Below are 16,883 nucleotides of genomic sequence, written 5' to 3'. Positions count from 1 at the left end.
GATAGATAACAGTGCAGACATCTTTAACTCAGATAAATTAACTGAGTTACAGCAGAAAGATGAAAATTTAAAGCAATTATATCAAAAGGCACACATGGAACAAGAATCCTAATATATTCCTGAATGCTACTATCTTAAAAATTATGTCTGAATGAGGAAATGGAGATCACCACATATTCAAGCAGATAAGAAATGGGCAGAAGTTCATCATATTCCTGATGAAGGGCTTTTGCCCGAAACATCGATTTTGCTGCTCCTCGGATGCTGCCTGAACTGCTGTGCTTTTCCAGCACCACTCTAATCTAGAAGTTCATCAAGTCGGATTGCCAGTGGGTTATAGAACAGAGATGTTGCAAGTGTTGTATGAACTATCAGTAGGGGGTCATTTAGGGATAAGAAAAATACAAACTAAAATACAAAAACATTTTAACTGGCCTAGACTGCACAAGGATGTAGTTAAATTTTGTCAGACAAGAAAACCAGGGGCAGTAATAAAATTTAATACCTAATCTTGCATTTGAGGAAACTTTATAAGAGTCTTACATTATCACATAGGACCCCTACCTAAAACAAAAAGTGGCAAGCAGTATTTGTAAACAATAATGGATGGTCCACTAGATTTCCAGAGGCCATTTCAATTACACAATAGGACAGCTAAAAGGATTGTAGAGGAGTTACTCAAACCTTTCATGAGATACGGACTTTCCACAAAGATACAATCAGATCAGGGGTCAAACGTCACACTGAAATTATTCAAGGAAGTCGTGGACAGCTTAAAAATAAAACAATTCAAATCTAGTGCATACTATCCAGAGTTGCAGGGAGCTCAGAAAGGTGGCATCAGACATTAAAGACCACGTTGAGGGCTTTTAGTCAAGACTATCCACATGATTGGAATAAGAGGAACTCCGCTTGCACCAAATTAATCAACCAAATTGACTCCTTTTGAATTAATGTTTGAGCATGAAGTGAGAGGACTGCTGAAATTGATTAAGGAGAAATTGGTAAGTCATAATTCAGAGACCACTCATTGGACTATGTTTCAAATTTTAGGGAGCGATTAAATAGAGTGGGGGAGTTGGTTAGACAGCATTTAAAAGTATCACTTGGTTAGAGACAAATAAAACTGTCGATGCTGGAATCCAAAGTGGATATACAGGAGGCTGGAAGAACACAGCAAGCCAGGCAGCATAAGAGGTAGAGAAGTCAACTTTAAGGTATAATCCTTCTTCAGGACCCTAAAACAGGAAGCAGACACGAAATCAAAAACCCGCAATTTTGCTATCGGAGATAGCAGTGATAGGTGAACCTTTAAAAGCAAGATTTAGTGGACCTTACTAAGTCAAAAAGAAATTGAATGAGGTGAACTACTTGATAAGGATTTCAGACAGAAAGAAATCTCACAGAGTGTGTTATGTGAGTATGCTCAAAAGGCATTTTGACAGGGAAGGAAAGCCAAAGGATACTGCGTTATTGGTTACAACACAGAGTTCAGAGGATTCTGAATTGGACATTCCTCAAATAAAATTGGACAATGAGGACGTTGTCAAATGTTGGGGTAAATTATTGAATTACCTTCCAGAGGAAAATCAAAATGTCTTGAAAGAGTTATTACTATCACATGGGGAGACCTGTGAAACTAAGCATTATGCATGGTGTAGATATAGGAGATGCTGTTTCGATTAAGCAACATTGTTATAGGCATAACTCTCTAAAGTTGGCACAGGTTCAAAAGGACATTGAACGCACGCTCCAAGACAACATAATCGAACTGAGTTACAATGACTGGCACTCACTCATATTAACCCAATGGTTATGTGTGGACGACCGCAAAGTCAATGCCGTTAAAGAGACTGATGCATATGCAATTCCATGTTTGGAAGACTGTTGAAAAGATGCGACAGGCAACTTATATTTCTAAGTAGGACTTGCTCAGAGGATACTCGCAGGTGCCTTTGTCTGAAAGAGCGAAGACAATTTTGACTTTTGTAACACCGAACGGACAGTATCAGTTTAAAGTCATGCCTTTAAGTAGGAAAAATGTGCGAGCCACATTTCAGAGACTAACCGATAAGGTCATTTCCAGATTACCCAATTGTGTAGTTTGTATTGATGACCTGGTGATTTTTAGTCACACATGGAAAGAACATTTGCAACATTTATCAGAATTGTTCAATTGACTTTGGAAGGCAAGCTTGGTGAAAAACCTAGCTAAAAGTGAATTTGCCAAAGCCCAAGTCACCTTCCTGGGCCATGTTATTGGACATGGACAAATGGCCCCACGGAATGCAAAAACAAAGATAATTGGGGAATTTCCCATACCATCGATAAAAAGAGCAGTCCTGAGTTTGAGTGGATTTTATTGAAAATTCGTACTGGAATTTAGCAGTTTGGCTGCTCCACTCACTGAATTGCCAAAGAAAGGCAAGAAGTTTCAGTGGACAGTGGACTGTCAGAATGCATTTGACAGCCTGAAAGCTGTGTTAACCATTCCCCCAGTGTTAGCCACATCTAATTACGCAAAGCCATTTGGGGTGGCTCTCGATGCAAGTGATGTGGGTGTTGGTGCTGTGCTCTTACAGGAAGACAACATGAAGACAGAAAGACCAGGAAATTGAACGTTAATCAGTAGAAATATTTGACAGTTGAGAAGGAGACTTTGAGCTTGGTGTTGGCGTTATAACACTTCCATGTTTGTTACCAGTAATGTATCTGAGACTATCATATACTCTGATCACAACCCTTTGAAAGTTGTGGAGAAATCCTTTCTTAAAATTGTTCCTGGGTCCTAAAAGACCGTCAATGACCCTTTAAAACAGAAACAAACAAGGTGTCCACAGATTTTCAAATTAATTCATTACTTCCTCAATTCTCAAAAATAGACGCTTTTGTAACATTACCTCATGAAACGTCCGAGCCCAAGATCTGCAGGTCAAGAATCGATCTGCCCAGTCACACGAAAACACATGGCAGAAACTAGGGACCCCATGTAGATATCAGGCTTGAATCAGGAGACAGCGGACAAGGACATGGAGTAATTTCCCAATAACAGATGTTAAGCTAAGGTATCTTGGTTTCTCTTCCTCCCTATTCTTAAATAGTGAGATGGATGCACAATTTTTCAATCTGTAGGATTCATTTTAATTTAAGAGAACTTTGGAGGATTAAAGGACATGTTAAAATGCTTTCATTTACTTCCTCTTAAACCCTGAAATAGATCTGGGGAATTTGTCAGTATTTAGGAGAGTTATGTTCTTCGTTACTGTTATAAGGATTCTTGAAATAGAAGAAGGCCACTTAAGACCTCATGTCCACTCTACCATTCAATAAGATTCCAAAATACTGGGGAACACACAGTCTACTGAGAAGGAGCAACTGAACGAAATCAGTATTGGTCAGGCAGTCGTGTTGGAGAAATCGATGGGATTAAAGGCCAATATATCCACATGGTCTAACAATCTACATCCCAGAGTATATAAGGAAGTGTTCCTACAAATAGTGGATGCATTGGTGGTCATGTTTCAAGATTCTATGGAGTCAGGGACAGTTCTTATGGATTCTTATGGTTGTTAACATAACCCCACTATTTAAAAAAGGAGAGAAAACAGGGAAATCTAGACTGGTTTGCCTGACATTGGTAGTGGGGAAAATACTAGACATCATAAAAGATCGATTATCACAGCACTTGGAAAACAATGACAGGATTAAAGTCATTATGGATTTTTGAAAGGGAATATCTATTGGAACATTTTGAGGCTGTAACTCGTAGAATTGATAAGAGAAAGCCAGTGGAATTTGTTTACTTGGACTTTCACAAGGCTTCACATAAGACAATTTGCAAAATTAAAGTGCATGGGATTGAAGTAGTGTACTATCATGGTTACAGTACTGGTTTGGCACACAGGAAACAAAAAATAGGAATTAATGGGCCTCTTTCTGAACGTGGGTACGATCAGTATTTTACCGCAGGGATGAGTGCTTGGACCCCAACTTTCATACTATATATTGACTTCGATGAGGAACCTAAATATAATGCCTCCAAGTTAGCAGACACATAAGGCTGGGTGGGAGGATGAGTAATATGGAGGATACAGAAATGCTTCAGCATGATTTGGACAAATCAAGCAGCCAGATGGATTCTAATGTGTATTAATGTGAGATTATCTAAATTGGTAGCAAAAACAGAAGATAAATTATCTGAATGGAAATAGGGGAGATCCAATGAGACCTGAGTGGTGTCATACACCAGTCCCTGAAAGTAAACATGCCGGTGCAGCAGGTGGTGGAGAAGACAAAATAAATTGGCCTTATGAGTGGGAGGATTAGAGGACAGCAGCAGGGATTTTTATTGCAATTGTACAGGGTCTTGGTAAGACAATACCTGCATTGTTGAGAGCAGTGTCAGTCTCCTTATCCGAGGATATGTACTGTGGCTTTGGAGGGAATGTAACAAGATTTACCAGCCAGACTCCTATGACACAGGATTGGTGTATGAAGAGACCAGGTTAGGACTATGTTGACTGAACCTTAGAAGAATGAATTATCTCACAAAAACCTATGACATTCTACCAGGACTGGACAGGGTAAATGCTGGAAGGATGCTCTCAATGGCCATCGAGTCCAGGATGTGGAGGTGCCAGTGTTGGACTGTTGTGGACAAGGTCAAACATCATATGACTCCAGGTTCATAATCCAATGGGTTTATTAAGAAACACAAGCTTTTGGAATGCTGCCCTTTCGTCAGGTGAACTTCTGAGGATATGATGTAGGCCATTTCAGAACAAGATGAGGAGAAATCTTTTCACCTAAAGAATGGCATGCCTGTGAATTCTCTGCTACAGAAAGCTACTGAGGCCAAAGCATCAAATGTTTTTAAGGAGGAGTTACATGTAGTTCTTAGAGCTGAAGGTATCGAAGTGAATGCATAGAAAGCAGGAACAGGGTACTGATTTCGACAATCAGCCATGGAATTGTGGACCAGCTCAAAAGGGCCTATTCTTGCTCTTATGTTCTAGTTTCTAAGATCATGGACTAAGCTCCATTCATCAGCCTGTCCCCTCAATCAATGACCTAGCTCAGCACTTTGCTTCTCCATTTGGCAGATTCCTAATCCCCTCTCAACATTAGTTTCCTTGGGAATTTGGACTGATGGTTTGCTCTATCATAAATGCTGGTGCATAGTAATTATTCTACGCATCTGCCATTTCTTGACTTTCACTCACATTATCACTGCCAGTTTTCAAGGGGCTTATATTATTCCTGACTGCACTTTATGCTAATACAATTGTAAAAAATGTTGACTTTGTTACACCTTTTTTCCAGTCAAATTGGTTTTGTCAACCTGCGCTGTTTTTCTTTCTCATTATCCAGGATTCAGGTTATTTTTTACATTTTGCCATACGAAGTATTTTAATTTTCTGATGCCTCCCAGGTCTTCAGTTATTTTTCATAAGTAGAGTTCTGGCCTCTTTGGAATTATAAATTGGTCATGTATCACATTAAGTCTTTTTTTTAAACATTCCCTACTGATCATCTGTTGACTTATCTTTTAAACTTGCCTACAGGAATACAAAAGCCATCTTTTTCAGCTTCTGCCACAAAAGTTCCACTTCTTCCAGATGATGGTCACACCAAAGCCTTTGCAGGCACAAGAGAATCTGTTTGTCACTGCACGTGTTCCTCAGTATGGAATGTTTGTGCAGCATCATCAACATACAGCAATTCTCTGAATGAGGGTTTGGTGGATTTTGTCTTCGAGCTCAGGATAGCAAAGGCTCTAGTATGAAAGTAGATAGCTTTTATTCCTGATGAAGGGCTTTTGCCCGAAACGTCGATTTCGAAGCTACTTGGATGCTGCCTGAACTGCTGTGCTCTTCCAGCACCTCTAATCCAGTCTCAGCAAATGTCTTGTAGGCAGAGAACCACATTGTTAGTGCCAGAAACAACCTGGTTAACCCTGCTGAAGATATCAAAGGATTCTGATGTTGCCCCATCAGACCTGACATTACATTCTGTTGTAATGGAAGGAGGTGGTCACGCCAAGCAACTATGACAGGCAATTAGGTTTCCCCAGGGGGTTAAAATTAGCTGCCCTGCTCACATGCCTGTATGCCTTGGAGAGATCAAAGAAGGCAAAGTGCAGTGGTCTCCTTGTTCATTTCTCTTGCACTGCTGGGCTGAAATGTTCACGACATGAATCTCCCTGTTCTGGGAAACCACACTGGGATTTGGAATAGATGCATCTGACCAGAATTTACAGTATGATAGCAAGAATGGAGGAAAATAGTTCTCATGATGCTCAGCACTGAAATGCCTCAACAGTCACTGTAACTGCTGCTCTTACTCTTGTTCAGGGTCACAATCTTTGCATCTTTCAAGTCCTGAGGTGCTGATACCTCCCTTTAACAAGAGATTAAAGTTCATGGATATGTACAGGAATATCTATTTCATTTGCTTGATGAGTTCAGGCAATATTGGATTATCACTTTACCCACAGCTTTGACAAGTCCCTTTGTTCTGGGTTAGACATCTAGCTTTACGATGACAGAACAGCTTTCTACGGTGTCGATTACTGTCACTGAAAAGGCATTCTCCCAAAAAACTTGGGAGCTGACTCTCACTTATCTCATCAAAAGTTCACTGTAGACAGCAATGGCCTCTTGTTTTCTTATTGATGGATATGTTGCCTTTTAGATCCCATCATGCACACCCATGGCCTTACTTATGATGGATATCTAATTATTCTGGCAGACGTGTAACCAGTAATAATTGGTGCACCTAGCACAAACTATAGTTTATTCAAAACAACCAGCTTTATACCGTCCTCCACCCCACTCTTCTCAACATTGACAATATGACTATCATTTTTCAAGGAGCCCACATTGCTCTTATTTATTTTCTCAAGGGCAATTAATATTACCCTAACCAGTGACACCCGTGTCCCATGAATGTATTTTGTAAAATTCCTTTGTTCAGCATGAGATTCCAGGATTTAAACTATCATCTCCTAGGTTTTTCATAGCATTACCCTATTCTAATTCTAAAACCTCTTTAGGCACTATATTTCTCTTCGCCTTCAGCCTCAGTAAAACACTCCCTAAATTCCTCCTCATTATTTTGCCCTGTCTCTAACTCATTCATTTCTAACTCTTCCCTCTAAATTACATCAGGGTGTACTTTTACTCTCAAAATCACTACTTAAACATGCTTTGGTTCTGGTGAAAACAACCCATATGCTGCTATCACCAGTGGATGGCAACGGAAAATAGTGCCAAGGATCGGTTTTGCATGACTAGAATTAGAGATAACATTCATTTAGAGCTTGAGCTGTTTTGTGTCAAAATACTGAAAAACTGACAACATATAGGATGGAAATAAGCCTTTTGCTCCCCATAAGTTACCCAGCTCAAACTGAGCTATAGTTGATCAAAACCCAACATCATTTGCTGGATTATATAAACAACCCAAGGAACACCAATTACAGAACCAATTTCACTGAAAACATTTCCAACTAAACTAACTGAACAAGTGGCATTTCCGCCACCTCCAAAAAGACCCCACCACCAGGGATATATTTCCCTCCCCACCCCTTTCCGCCTTCCGCAAAGACCGTTCCCTCCGTGACTACCTGGTCAGGTCCACAACCCACTACGACCCACCCTCCCATCCTGGCACTTTCCCCTGCCACCGCAGGAACTGTAAAACCTGTGCCCAAACCTCCTCCCTCACCTCTATCCAAGGCCCTAAAGGAGCCTTCCACATCCATCAAAGTTTTACCTGCACATCCACTAATATCATTTATTGTATCCGTTGCTCCCGATGTGGTCTCCTCTATATTGGGGAGACTGGGCGCCTCCTAGCAGAGCGCTTTAGGGAACATCTCCTAGACACCCGCACCAATCAACCAAACCGCCCCGTGGCCCAACATTTCAACTCCCCCTCCCACTCTGCCGAGGTCATGGAGGTCCTGGGCCTCCTTCACCGCCGCTCCCTCACCACCAGACGCCTGGAGAAAGAACGCCTCATCTTCCGCCTCGGAACACTTCAACCCCAGGGCATCAATGTGGGCTTCAACAGCTTCCTCATTTCCCCTTCCCCCACCTCATCCTAGTTTCAAACTTCCAGCTCAGCACTGTCTCCTTGACTTGTCTGGACTTGTCCGACCTGCCTATCTCCTTTTCCACCTATCCACTCCACCCTCTCCTCCTTGACCTATCACCTTCATCTCCTTCCCCACTCACCCATTGTACTCTATGCTACTCTCTCCCCACCCCCACCCTCCTCTAGCTTATCTCTCCATGCTTCAGGCTCACTGCCTTTATTCCTGATGAAGGGCTTTTGCCCGAAACGTCGATTTCACTGCTCGTTGGATGCTACCTGAACTGCTGTGCTCTTCCAGCACCACTAATCCAGTATTTGGTTTTCAGCATCTGCAGTCATTGTTTTTACCTAACTGAACAAGTGGTCAAGTTATTTTTCGACCCAGCAATGCATGCTTCAGAGGAGGGGAAAAACAAATTGTCGAACCACAGGCATGGGGCAGAAACATGTAAAAACTTGGATGAAATCACAAATGATACATGAAGGTTGCAAAAATAAATTTTATTGAACAGAAGCATAACAATGAAAATAATGATGATAACAAATGGATGGTGTTGTGAAGAATACATGGCCGGGCTGGAATGAACAGTAGCAGGAATGGGGAAGGGAGTAGAGAAAGGCGGTATGAGTATTGAGAGGGTATTTGCGACCAGCAGACGAGGGATGGTAACTAAGTGGGGGGGAGGGGGGGTGTCAGTAGGGAGAGTAGAGTGGGGTGGAGATGAGAGGGGGTCAGTGAGCAAGTGATCAAATGGTGGGGGAGGAGGTGAGTGAGTGAGTGGGAAGGAGGGGGATGAGTGACCGAGTGGGCGGGTGAGTGTGGGGGGGCAGGAGCATGAGTGGCTGAGGGGATGAGTGAGTTGGGAGGGGGGGTGAGGGGAAGTGAGTGAGGGGTTGGAGGGGGGAAGAGGGGTGAGAGGGGGGAAGCAGAAGCCGGGCTCGGTCATTATCCCCATTCCCCATTCCCCATTCCCCAGCCTTACCCTCCGGTGGTGGGGCCTTGTCTCTGGTTCCTCGGGGAATGAAGAGTTTGGAGAAGATCACTGAGGAGCAGAGCACGACACAGGAAACCAAAGCCACTTTGTGTCCGGTCGAGGCCATGGCACCGACACCGGGGGAAGGGGCGGGGCGGAGGGGGTCACGTGCCCGCGATTTCCGGTCGCCCCGGCAATAAATAGTGCTCCGGAAGTTGTTATCGGTCTCTATCCTTCTCTGGGGAAGGTTCTGGAAGGAGCTGCTGGGGGAAGTGGCGGCGAGTCAGCTCCTGTATCCGCCCCACATGGTCCGGATGGCGGTGATCTCCCGGGAAAGGCCCGGCCCGGCTCGGCTCAATCCCCCTCCTTACTCCCCGGGCCCAGAGGGCTCCCTCCCGGATCCCGGTCGCACCGTTTAAACTTTTCTCTCTTTGAAATCCCGTTTTCAGATCCCGGGTGGAAATGTGGAGCTGGCGGTGCCGGGCCTCCGGCTGAAGGATGACCCGAGTCTGGAGCGAGTGGGCGGTAAGTCTCTGAGACAACCCGCTGGAGCTTCACGATGGTTTACTCTTTAACTTCCCGCTTTAATATATTGATAATTCTCTGTAATCTCCTGCTTTACTCGACACTAACAGCCACGTGCACTCGCTTTATAAAACCAGAAAGATCTGAGATTAATCATTTACTGAGCAGAAAATGATGTTTAACTCACGATGGTCTTCATAACCTTCTGTGATGAGACTGCCTTAAGGCATTGCTGATTACTGCTCAGGGTTTAATCAAATGTGGCCAGTGGAGTGCCACAAGGATCGGTGCTGGGTCCTCTACTTTTTGTCATTTACATAAATGATTTGGATGCGAGCATAAGAGGTACGGAGCATAAGAGGTACGGTTCATAAGTTTGCAGATGACACCAAAATTGGAGGTGTAGTGGACAGCGAAGAGGGTGACCTCAGATTATAACAGGATTTGGACCAGATGGGCCAATGGGCTGAGAAGTGGCAGGTGGAGTTTAGTTCAGATAAATGTGAGGTGCTGCATTTTGGGAAAACAAATCTTAGCAGGACTTATACACTTAATGGTAAGGTCCTAGGGAGTGTTGCTGAACAAAGAGACCTTGGAGTGCAGGTTCATAACTCCTTGAAAGTGGAGTTGCAGGTAGATAAGATAGTGAAGATGGCGTTTGGTATGCTTTCCTTTATTGGTCAGAGTATTGAGTACAGGAGTTGGGAAGTCATGTTGTGGCTGTACAGGACATTGGTTAGGCCACTGTTGGAATAGGTTTCAGAAAAAATTTACAAGGATGTTGCCAGGGTTGGAGGATCTGAGCTATAGGCTGAACAGACTGGGGCTGTTTTCCCTGGAGCGTCGTAGGCTGAGGGGTGACCTTTATAGAGGTTTATGAAATTGAGGGGCATGCATAGGATAAATAGTCTTTTCCCTGGGGTCGGGAGTCCAGAACTAGAGAGCATAGGTTTAGGGTAAGAGGGGAAAGATGAGACCTATGAGGCAACATTTTCATGCCGAGGGTGGTATGTGTATGGGATGAGCTGCCAGAGGAAGTGGTGGAGGCTGGTACAATTGCAACATTTGAGGCATTTGGATGGGTATATGAATAAAGGTTTGGAGGGATATGGGCTGGATGTTGGTAGGTGGGACTAGCTTGGGTTGGGATATCTGGTCGGCATGGATGGGTTGGACCGAAGGGTCTATTTCCATGCTGTACATCTGACTCTAAATTTGCAAAATTGATGTTGGAAAAGTATTGAGTAATAGGTTCCTTAAATGGGAAAAGTAACAAATGCCACTTTGAATCTTGCTGTTGTCTGTCTCTTTGTAGCTTTTGATAATCTCCTGTCCTAATGCTGTTTCAACTGAAAAGTTTAAGGCTTTATAATAAAACAAATCCATGTGCTGAATATTGTATTGCTCACCCAGTTGCAACTTTGTTTCCATCTGGTCTTCTGTATTGGGAGGATCCTGGCAATTAGATTGGAAGTTTAGATATATTATGCAAACCAAGTGTGCAATAATCCATGCTTGAGAGTAACCGCTTGAATGAAGTAGGCAAAGAAATGGTAGTTGAGTACTAAAGTGAACGGTGGCGTTCCTTGTGATAGCTTATTGAACTTCATTAGAACACAGAATTAGTGACTAGTAATGTTTCTTGGACTGAAATGAGGTTGTCCAGCATGGTGACCTAATTTGGCTTCCCCAGTGTGGTGGGATGCCAAGTTGAGTAACAAATATAGGATACTAAATCATACAGCATGACAACAGACCCTTCAGTCCAACTAGTCTGTGCTGACCACTTTCCCAAACTAAACTTGTCCCATCTGTCCACGTTTTTGGCCTGTACCTGCATTGACTGCTTCCTCTGGCAGTTCATTCTGCACACTAACCACACTTTTTTTTTAAAAGTTGCCCCTCTGTCCACATTAAATCTTTTTGTTCTCCCTTTAAAAATATGCTCCCTAGTTTTTAACTTTCCCACCCTATGGAAAAGACGTTTTGCTGTTCAACTTATTAGTACCTCCTCAGACCTTTTCTATAACAATCTCACCTCAACCTCCTATGCTCCAGGTTGGGGGTGGGGTGAGGAGGAAGTCCTGGCCTATCCTTGTCACTCAGGCTCTCTATTCCTGGCAAACATCCTTAAATCTTTCCTGAACCACCTCCAATTTAATAATAACCCTCCTATAGCGGGGCAACCAGATCTGGACACAGTACTCCAGAAAAGGCTTTTCAAAATCTTGTACCTCAACATGATATCCCAACTCCTCTGAAATGTTTGAGCAATCAAGAGTGTTATAAACACTGCCGTAACTTGCACTGTCGACCTGTGACCCACATTTTGAGGCATTAAGCACCCAAACTCCTAGTATCTGTTCTAAACCCTACTCTGGGACCTAACATTTAATTGTTTGCGTCCTGTCCTTGTTTGTTTTACCAAAAATGCAAACCTACCACTTATTCAAATTAAATTCCATCTGCCCCTCAGCCCACTGATCCTTTGACGATCTCTTGTAATCTTAACACCAATTTTTGGTGTCATCAACACACTTACTAACCATGCCTCCTATATTCTCTAAATTCCTAATATAAATTACATGCAAGTGGACATAGTACCTGTGGAACACTGCTTTTCACAGGCCTCCAGTTTGAAAAATAATGCTCCACCACACCCCTACTGTAAAGCCAACTTTGTATCCATCTATTATGAAAAGTTTGAATACTGAGGGAGCAGCAATTCTGACTCCAGCCCTGGTCTTTCACATCCCTGATTTTTACTTTTGGCTGTACAAGGCTGATACATGATCTCTGAAAATACTTATGGGCTACAGTAAGCCATCTTATTCTTTGCAGCATTCAATTTATCATGAATTAATTGTATATAATGGCCTCTGAATTGTTTCTGCAGAATATGACTTTAATTCAAAAGTAGTTATAATCATTAATAATTGTGACCTGCCTATTTGTAGATATTACTGGGTTCTGGGAGAAACTCACCTGGTGCACCCAACTGAAACATGAAAATGCAAGAAGAAATCCCAAGCCAGCAATGTGCACAAAACTCTTGTCCGCACTAACCTGTTCTGGGTTCACAAGTGATCCATGAAACCATATCAACCACTGCAGTTGGTGAACATTGTTAACTTTGCTTTCAAGGCTAAGTTTGACACTTTCTGGAGTGTACCTGTGCTTCCTTCCCTCCTGGCAAATCTTTTAAAGAGCAGGCTCTGCTGTATTTTCACCAGGTAAGCACAATTCAAGGTGTCAGTTTTCATTTTATAGTTATTTCATGGCATGATGGCTTTGCATTGCTTACATGTTAGTTATTTGGGATCTGCTCGTGGTGTTGCAGATTATGGTTTACCTCTGATTTCTGCAGGGACTGCTGTACTGATTTTTATTTCTAAGCCTCTGAAGTCTAATCTACTTAAGTGCTTATCCAGAAATGTACATTACATTCTCGATACTGACCTTATCTGGTCCAGGGTTAAAATGTTTATACTCATGATGGTCATCTTAATGACTGAGATTGCTTTTAAGTGACTGATTACCCTGGGATGAGGATGAAGCAAATAATTAGTGTATGCATTGCATGAATGTCTGTCACTTATACAAATTCATAGGGCAAGATAATTACTCCTCCAACATTACTCCAATTTCCCACTTAACAACAATAACCTCAATTTCCTCTTTTAAGATAGATAAGATTCATAATAGGTGACCCTGCTTCCTGATCGACACCAGAGTGAGTTGAGCAATGTAGCTTTTTAAAGTCTCCATCTCCTTCCTGAACTCAAGAATGAACTGTCTCTGACTCCATGGAGGCACCCATTCCAAGTTCACCTGGACAGACTTGACTTCAGTCAGGATACCTCTAATTACTAAGTTAGTAGCAATAAGTTCAGCCTGCCTAACCTAGCCTCCTAGGGTAGGCTGCTAAGTATCTATTTTAGTCAATCATGAATTGATGTGTATATATCCTTCACTGTGGTCTTGTGCCAGCTTTCTTAATAAAGGATAGTATTGTTAACCTTGTGCTTGCTATATGTGCCCATGTCATTGTCATGGGCTAGAACACTCAAATGTCAGCACCTGAGTTCTGCAGTCATTTTCCACTTAATTTGGCAGGGAGAATAAAAATTAATAGCTTTACACTTTCCCACATTATACTACTTTGTCACTTATTTTCCAATTCAGTGAACTCTGCACTTCTATTAGATTAGATTCCCCACCATGTGGAAACAGGCCTTTCAAGTCCTCAGACACTCCAAAGAGCAACCCATCAAGACCCATTTCCCTCTAATGCACATAACACTATGGGCAATTTAGCATGGCCAATCCACCTGACTTGCACATCTTTGGACTGTGGGAGGAAACCAGAGCACCTGGAGAAAATGCAGACATGGGGGGGGGGGGGGGGGGGGATGTGCAAACTCCACACAGATTGTCACCCAAGGCTAAAATCTAACCTGGGTCCCTGGTGCTGTGAGGCTGCAGTTTTAACCACTGCCACCCAAATTCTCTATTTCCTTTAATTTTTATTCTTAATATTCTTTAATAACTTTCTTCACTAATTGTCATCTGAATTTAATATGCTGCCTTTATTGATTACTGTAATCCTTGCATTCAGATTATGCAATTTATGAAATACCTTAACAGCAATAATAACTGTCATTTCAACTTGCTGAAGAAGTTGAGATATTGAATAAGTAGATTTTTCAAACTTGTAATGCTATCTGGTTATGTAGACATTTTGCAGAAACATTCCTGATAACTGTCTCTGTAGGATCAGCATTAACAATGAATGTTTAGTTTTGCTTATGTTTAATGGTATCTAAATTAACACCCAGATTAACATTATGTTCCAGATGCCACTATATTGGACATGAGTGAATCAGGCTGAGATTTTCTGAACACTTCCATGGAAAAGCTGGGATGAATTTCAACATCTTTCAAATCTGACCTGGTTCCCCAGCAGAATATTACACACTTAAGTGCCACTTAAGGCTTGTAAATGTGCAATAATCACTTTTAGGTTGTATAGAATATAATCAAATAAAGATCCTTATTCAAATTATCAATGCTTTTAAGTTGTCCATTGTAGTATTTTTGATTTCTGGTGACTAGGTGCATCTAGTAAGTGGTCAATTGGAAGCTTGTGCAGTTGGAACACTGTTTAGAATGGATTGTTGAACCTGCCATGTTGGTCAATGAGATCATGCCTGAACTGTGATCTAACACCAAAATATTTATTCCTTTAGTGTTCTATGCTCAGTGACTTGCTTCTAATGACTTCAAGATCAGATGTAGGACTTTTTATTAAGGAAGATGAGAATCCTGGGGCTGGGGTGGAAGAAAAGGATTATTTCTTAGTAAGGCAGTGAAATAAACACTTTTAGTTTTTAAAAAAAAAACTAGGAGAACTACTTATACAGAAATTAGCATGTTTCCAGATAATGTATTCAATAGTGCAAACTCATGTGTTTTGGCCCAACTCCCATTCTTGGAACGGTCAGCACTTGGGAATAAAGGTTATCTGCAGCATAAGATTTTGTTCCTTCCTGTGTAGGAAAATGTGACTTAGTCCAAAGACCAAACAACAGTCAGCCATAATGCACATTGTGTTGCATTGTTACATGATTACTTTGAGTAGTCACGAGGAGAATTCTAACAGACATCACAGCAAGGGCATAGGTCAATGCTCGTTGAAGGGAAATTTTTATTCTTGTCTTTGATCTAGATTAATGTGGCTATTGTGAGTGTATAAATATATTTGGAACTGTCATTGGACTTCTCCAGAGATTTCTTCCACACTGCATTGCTCAGGAGCTCTAAAGATCTATTTGTGCTACTGAACACTGGATTCAAGACAAAGATCTCTCCAATTGGTGCAGTTGGCAGATGCTACACCTGTCCTCAGCCAGCTGTGGGTCATTTGTCTTCAGTTGCATTTTAGACTGGTGTTTAATAGCCCAAATGTCAGCTAAATATCTTATTCAGTCCAGCTACTTCACTTTTGCATTTTAAAGGGATTGAAATCTTGTTTTCTTTCCCTCCTCTCCTCTCCCAGTCCCATCACAGCATTCAGAAGGGTGAATGGCATGAAATGACTACCAGTCACATGAATTCTTTTGTGGACAGAATCTGGTTAGGCACTGACTCAGAACCATGGCATAAGTGTGGAGAATTTTGGTTGAGAGCCACATTGACAATCCAGGATGCAATCTCCTGATGAAGGAGCAGCACTCTGAAAGTTAGTGCTTTCAAATAAGCCTGTTGAACTGTAACCTGGTGTTATGATATTTAACTTTTGACTTTCAGGAGAAAGTAGCCAGCCAAACTGGAAACCCATCCCACTGAGTATTTAATCCATTTATCAAACACCTGCTTGTGTGCACTGACCAGGTGTACTGCAGCAACTTGCCAACAGCAACTCTTTTGATTTTAGTGGGCATACTGGTGAGGTGGTGTAACCTGATAACATTTGCTGTTCATAGGGATTAGAGTTATTACTTTAGACTTCCAGATGTAAAGACCAGTCTTTCATTAGCCTAACGCATGGAGAAACGTTGAATACTCAGTTCCCTGTTTCCCACTTAATTTTAAATGTTAGTATCCTGATCTTGTGTCTAATGTAGGTGACTTCACATTTGTGTACATTGTTTTGGAAGCAGACTGCAATATTAATGTGTTTGGCAAGGTTTATGGCATTTTATGCTATGATCACAATGCTTTTTTAATTGTCAAATGATGCCAATTAATGCTTGCCCATTGTTCCTCTTGACGACTCCTGCCGTACTAGTCAATGGTTTGTCTCTGCATATGTCAGCTCAGTTCATGATAAACTGAATTTGAGGTTCACATTGTCTTGTCCTTGTGGAAATTATTCTGTAAAAGTTCCCTTATACAATGGATCTTGTCCATAGAATTGTGGTGCACTGTATAGTTAGAACAATTGCTTATTGTTGCTTTTGTTCAATAGTAGACAATGGTCTAACTTATTGGGGCCTTGGCAAGTTTGTGTAGTTAGTAACCTTTACATAGTGCATTCCAGCAAATAATCCATTTGTACATGAATTTAGGTCTTTATAGTCAGCTGGTCCTCATTCTCAATTTTTCTAAAATGAGACAGTGTAGAGACAATCGCCTGACCAGCGATCAATAACCAGGGGTGTACTTTAAGGGGCAATGATTTGAGACCATTTCTTGAAGGAAAAACATCCAAAAGAGTGGATATATGGTAGAAGTAGGAACCACCACAACATTTACCACTGGATGAACACCTGGACCCCTAAC

General features: G+C 41.8%; 1 long non-coding RNA gene and 1 other non-coding gene across 2 annotated transcripts; both read left to right on the top strand.

The window, feature by feature from the left end:
- Nucleotides 1–9,287: 9,287 nt before the first annotated feature.
- On the top strand, nt 9,288–14,664 carry LOC140493653 (uncharacterized). Its single transcript, XR_011963730.1, has 3 exons — nt 9,288–9,599; nt 12,557–12,832; nt 14,456–14,664. It is a non-coding gene; the product is annotated as an uncharacterized lncRNA (long non-coding RNA).
- Nucleotides 9,766–9,845, top strand: LOC140493904 (small nucleolar RNA SNORD35). Its single transcript, XR_011963788.1, has one exon. It is a non-coding gene; the product is annotated as a small nucleolar RNA SNORD35 (small nucleolar RNA).
- Nucleotides 14,665–16,883: the final 2,219 nt, after the last annotated feature.

This window comes from Chiloscyllium punctatum, chromosome 22 (genome assembly GCF_047496795.1).
Source record: "Chiloscyllium punctatum isolate Juve2018m chromosome 22, sChiPun1.3, whole genome shotgun sequence".
In the NCBI taxonomy this organism is placed as follows: Eukaryota; Metazoa; Chordata; class Chondrichthyes; order Orectolobiformes; family Hemiscylliidae; genus Chiloscyllium; species Chiloscyllium punctatum.
Note: the sequence above shows the minus strand (reverse complement) of the source record. Positions and strands in the feature narration are given on the sequence as shown.